Raw genomic sequence first — 5,991 nt, forward strand, 5'->3', positions numbered from 1 at the left:
AAAGGAAAATCAGGTTCATTGCAAAGCCTTGTACTTCAGTATTGGTGGGTTGAGGGAAACAGGGCCAGTTATAATATGAGGAAGTTTAAGCAGGAAGAGAGGAAATGATAGAGACTCATGAGGCACTAGCAAGAAGAAGAGTATGGTTCACTGAGTGCAGGATGGGGGCTGTGGATTGCAGTAGGTCCTGAGAATAAATGATCATCTACCATACACATGAAGATCCTCATGCTAGAATCTCAACCACAAATCCTGCTGCACACACAGAAGTAAAACACAGCAGGGTGTGGAAAGAACGTTGCATTCAGAGTCCAAATACCTGGGTGTGGGTTCTGGCCTTGCCTCTTATCACCTGGATAGTCTTGAGTAGATTGCTTCATCTTCAGCACCTTTCCTTCTGTGAAATATATGTTTAAAAAATAATCCGTAGGATGTTGTGAAACCCAAAGAAGCTTCCCATGTGTTGTGCAAGTAGACATTATTAATATTTGAAATGCATCTACATAGATACTGGATGCATTTGTAATAAGTAAAAACCTCAGCTAATTCTTGGTCGACTCTGGTAAAGCCATAATATCAACTACTACAACCTTCTTACTCAGCCACCTCTTAAACCTCTCTCCCACCCACCCCCCAAAAATCCAAAATGACAATTTAAAAAACTCCACCTCTCCTATGAAAAGTTACAAAAAATCAAATTGTGTGTTCTTTTATTTCACTCCTTTACTTTTAGTTTCATTATACGACTTGGTCCAGAATGTCCTCTCTTGATAATTTTCTTCTCCTTCACATCCTACCATGATCCTAGTTCCTTAATATATATCTGGAGTCTCCAATAAGCAAGGCATACAAAAACATTTTATTGGGGGGAGGTGGGGAGATTATAAAAGGAATTGGACCTATATACCAAATCATTGAGAAGAAACTTAATAGCATCCATCAACATTTAGAGCACAACATATATAGGAAAACCTGACTGTCGGCTAGATTGTCCCACTGACCGTAACTAGAAGTCCTTTCCTTTCTCTTCCTTCCAAAGCTGTGCTTCATTTCCTTCAAGAACTGCTCCAGTCTTTTCTCACTTCCACTGAAATCTGTGTGCTAATTCTGCCTCTCCTAGTCCTGCTCCTGAAGCACCTCTTCAATCTCACCTGCAGCTTCCTCGCTTTCCACCTTCCCTGTGCTGTAGCGCTAAGTATGGCTCTAGGTGGCTCTGTACATGGTTATATGTTGGTGTCTATCATTTTATCCCACACTGTACACACAGGTTTTATCTGTCACATCCTGCATGAAAATGCAGAAGCAGAGACCACTGGGGTACTTCATATTTGCACAGCCCTTTGAAGTTTATAAGATGTTGTCAGAAACATGCTCACCTTTAAGATGCACTACAACCCCATGAAGTCAGTATTTGTCCTGCTTTGTAGGTGCAAGATGGAAACTCACAAAGTTTAAGTGACCTGCCTACTGAATGGGGTTCTATGTTGCCCCCACTCCCCAGTTTCTCCTGTGGTGAACTCCACTCGCTCAGTGTCCTTCATTTCCTTTGCAGCTCCTGACTCTGACTATTATTCAAATTACTATTCATTTCACCATTTCATACTCACTGAGTGGTACAAACACACACACAAAAATGCTTCTGTAGAAGATGTAAAAGTGAATGAGGATGTTTATACTGTAGAAGAAAATTACAAATTAACAAATACCATTGATTGGATAACTGATTCTCTACTAAACCTTCTCATGAACTCTAAGAAGTCTTTCAAAATGTTTGATTCTGTGTATCCTGTCAACTTCATCGCATCCTCATCCCATCCACTGCTATCCTCTGATAACAGTGAGAGATGACATTGGTGAGAGATGACAACATGCCCTTTGTCATAAAGTCAAAAGGAAGAATAAGGCAAAAAGCCTTGATCATCTGCAAAGTGGGCTTCTCCCCCCTGGATAAGTGGGCTGGTGTTGTCATTTTCTTGTACTGGAGTTTCCTGACACATACATGGACTCCTTAAAGACTTGGGAGTTGTGGACTGGCATGGGGTGTTTTGAGTTTATGGTACACACCCTGGGCAACCAGAGTGTCATCTCATCTCCCTGTTTCTTTCACTTCATTTATACATATATGTCATCTTGTAGAACAGAATTCCAAACCCTTGACAGCTTCTGTATATAATTCCTACTTTTGAAGAATGTCTTTCATAACTTTAATAGATTGCATTTGTCTCCCTCTCTGGAAAACAAAACCAAAGGACCACCACTGCAACAGAAAACTCAGACTGGTGAATATTCCTGCAGTCCTGCTAAGCTGAGGCTGTACATTTCCAGCCTTCTCAGCGTTATGACTTCCCATGCCTAGTACGAGGGTGTTAGACTAGTGTTTGGGTCAGTTTCTATGTCTCCTTCTTAAATCTCATGACTTATTTGCTTATTTATTTTTAATTGTTGTATGCGGATGGAAGAGAAGATATGAAAAAGTAAGGAGAGAGGGTATACAATGGGAGGTGTGTCACTGGTGATTAGAGGCATGGTCTCTGCTCTTTCACTCGCTGGATTTATAATTCTCCTTACTTATTTTTAACTGGGAGCTTTGGATACATTCTTAGATTTAAAAGTCTCAAGTTCTGTAACTGTAAAATGCCAACCTCAAAGAGTGACCTGTGGATATTGATTAAGACAATGTCTGTAAAAAACTTAGCATCGTGACTTGTTCATAGGAAGCACCAATAAATATTGGCTACTTTTATTATTCTCTCTTGTTACCTTTTGAAGAGAAGGGAAAGTCAAAAGACTCTTATAAAATCTCTGTTGAAACAATGAGGTTCTAGTTTAGTTTTTATCTGCTGAAATAATAGATCAATATTCCCTAATCGCCATGCTGTTGAGCTCCTCATGTTTTCAAAATTGCATCCTAGTCTTGAGTAAGAATTCATTATTGCTGAATGATTTCAAAACTAATTATAGTCGTTTTAGTATCTGGATATCTCTAAGGGAGAGGGTGAGCTCGATAAAATTGCATGATTTGGCAAGTCATTAATCTTCAAGAAGACAGTAACATATTTCCAAAGATAGCCAGAGCATATTATAACAATTAATTGGAATAGAGACTTTCCTCCTGAAATGTTTATGGCTCTGAGGTTCTTCTCTAAACTATACAATAAATGATGAGATGGATTTTCTTAGAAGAAGTGAGTAACCAAGAGAGGGAATGCATTGGGCACTTTGAAGAATATAGGCTAGGGTGGGACAAGGAAAGGATGTGTTTAGATTAAATAAAAGTTCTGGGCAATGGGGAATGTCAGAAGAAGGTAACAAAAGAGAGAAGAGACCGGGTACAGTGGCTCACACCTGTAATACCAGCACTTTGGGAGGCCGAGGCAGGTGGATCACAAGGTCAGGAGTTCGAGACCCCAGCCTGACCAACATAGTGAAACCCTGTCTCTACTAAAAATATAAAAATTAGCTGGGCATGGTGGCGGGCACCTGTAATCCCAGCTACTCAGGAGGCTGAGGCAGGAGAATCACTTGAACCTGGGAGGTAGAGGTTGCAGGGAGCCGAGATCATGCCATCGCACACTAGCCTGGGTGACAAAGGGAGATTCTATCTCAAAAAAAAAAAAAAAAAAGAGAGGAATGACACGGACAAAATTTAATTTGAAATTTTGCCAAGGCTTTGAACCTAGAAATGAGGAAAGCAAGCAAAGAAAAGATTTAGAGATGAGCAGGGTATGCTTAATGACTTGAGCATTAGAGACGTAGCTATCTTTCAGCATTCGTTCATTTGTACAACAAATATTGAGTACTCGCCGTGTGTTACACTGTCTTTGGAACTGGAGGTTCATTACTGAACAAAATAGGCCAGATCCCTACCCTCATGGAACCTATATGATAGTGGAGAGAGAAGGACAATTTGCAAGAAGCGCCATAAATGAACCAGATTACAATATCAGGAAATTATAAACGCTATGAACAAAAGGATCCATAAGGCAAGATAAGAGGAGCTGGAGGTGTGTGCCTAGAGGGTTAGGGGTGGGGAATAAAGGGATGCTGGGGAGGAGGGAGTGTGACTGTACTGAATATGACAATGGGCAGGGGCAGCAAAGCTTGCTCCTTCCTGGCCACCACCCAAATGGGTGACTTAGCTTCTTGCTATCCTATCTGACTGTTTTTCTACTGAACCTCTCCTGGGTTTTAGAATGTGCAAATAAAAGAGATCATATGAGTGTCCCTGTGAGAGTAGGAGTAGGCATTTAAGGAACTTGGAAATAATGTTTATCGAGGTAATGAAAATGCAGCAGTGAATAGTAGTGTCAAAGCTTTCTAGGGTTCAGGCAGCAAAGGACTCTAGGGGTGCCAGGACAAAGACAGTGCAATGAACTTTGAATCCACAGACAGCAGGGAGTGAGTTTGTGTATTGTTGTATAAAAAATCAATGAAGGCTGTGCATGAAGTTCAAAAATACTTCCAAGTTTGAATGCATAGAATGCCAAACATCTTTGTCAGACAGCTCCTTTTCTGCTGTGCTGTCTGTTGCATCCTTGCAAGGCTAAAAAAACATATGCCAAACATCTTTGAAGAAAAATCCCTTAGCATAGGGGATTCTAAGGGCCTAGGTGGAAAATTCAGTTAGTTGTTTGCTATGATAATGCCAAGCTCCTAGATGATTGCCTCAATTTCTTACTTCTTCTCCAGGACATTGGACTGTGTACCCAGGGTCAAGCCTAGAGCTGTGATCAGGGGGCTGGTATAAGATACCAGTGTGAGATTGGAGCAGGGCAATCTTAGGTAGAAGGAAGAAACATTTTCCCCTCTTTTAGAAAATGTTCCGTTATTTTGTCCTGGTTGCTGGAGGCCATGCTATCCTAAACACATTGTTTGGTGGTGGACCTTTAATTCTGACAGAGGCAAGCACAGTGAGTCCATGTTTCAAAATGTGGAGGGCCCCTCTAAGCCACAGGGAGAATTTGTCAACCTCTACTCTGTTATAAATTGATGCCACAGTGCGAGTACTGTTTTCCAGTTCCCACCTCTTGACTAGAGAACCAATTCAGGAGAAACAGAGGAGCAAAGGCCCTTGTGCCAAGTTCTCAGACCTTCCCAGGGCTACCCCCAGGATGAGCTCAGCGTTTCGTCTGAACACCACACAGACTGGGAGACACGATATGGAGTAAGCGTTCGCTGAACCACCTATCTAGTTAAACAGGGATTTTAGCCTCTAACACTCCAAGTTGGGGCTTGAATGCTTAAAAAATAATAACAACAATATATCACTTCTCAGGATATGCTGGGGGCAGTGACGTCTGAATGAATGAAATGAATGAGACAAAATCACCTCCACACTATAGAACACTGGAGTTCACCCTGGGTAGCCCAGCCATACAAGACGCTGCTTACATTAAAATATTTCACAATATTCCACCGAAATTAAAACAATGGAGACAACTAGACAGTGATATAGGAACTATACATAAACAAATGAAGAGAAAGGTTTTTAACACTGACAGGTAAATACAGAATAAATAAGTGAAAAATAGGCACTTGAATGTTTTCACAATTTTTTTTCAAGCTTGGGGGATTCTTTTGCAGCAGATTTTCTGGGCACCAGAAACGGATTACAGGATATGTAAGAAACAAGTGAAAGACAGAAAGAAGCAGACAGAGCCAGAGGCATAGAAAGCATATTTAATTTTAATTCAAATCTAAACATTTTTATGGAGACTTCAGAGTTTCTGGCTTGGCTTCATAAGTCGGCCACAAGTTGCAATTGTTTCATATTGTAGAAAGAAGGAAGCGTTTCATGGAATTGTATTTTCCCCTTTGGTTTTCCTTGCTTCATTGCAAAATGTTAAAATGAAAAAGTTTACTCTGTGGTTTATTCTAAACAAATTCAATTCAGCATCCAGGTATTACTGCTCCACCGGCTAACTGAAGTCCTTATTTTGAAAAGTGTATTTCTGACTTTAAACACTTAAATCCATTGTGGTTTATCATGTC

Source organism: Mandrillus leucophaeus, unplaced genomic scaffold, assembly GCF_000951045.1.
Source record: "Mandrillus leucophaeus isolate KB7577 unplaced genomic scaffold, Mleu.le_1.0 Scaffold542, whole genome shotgun sequence".
NCBI classification, from domain to species: domain Eukaryota; kingdom Metazoa; phylum Chordata; class Mammalia; order Primates; family Cercopithecidae; genus Mandrillus; species Mandrillus leucophaeus.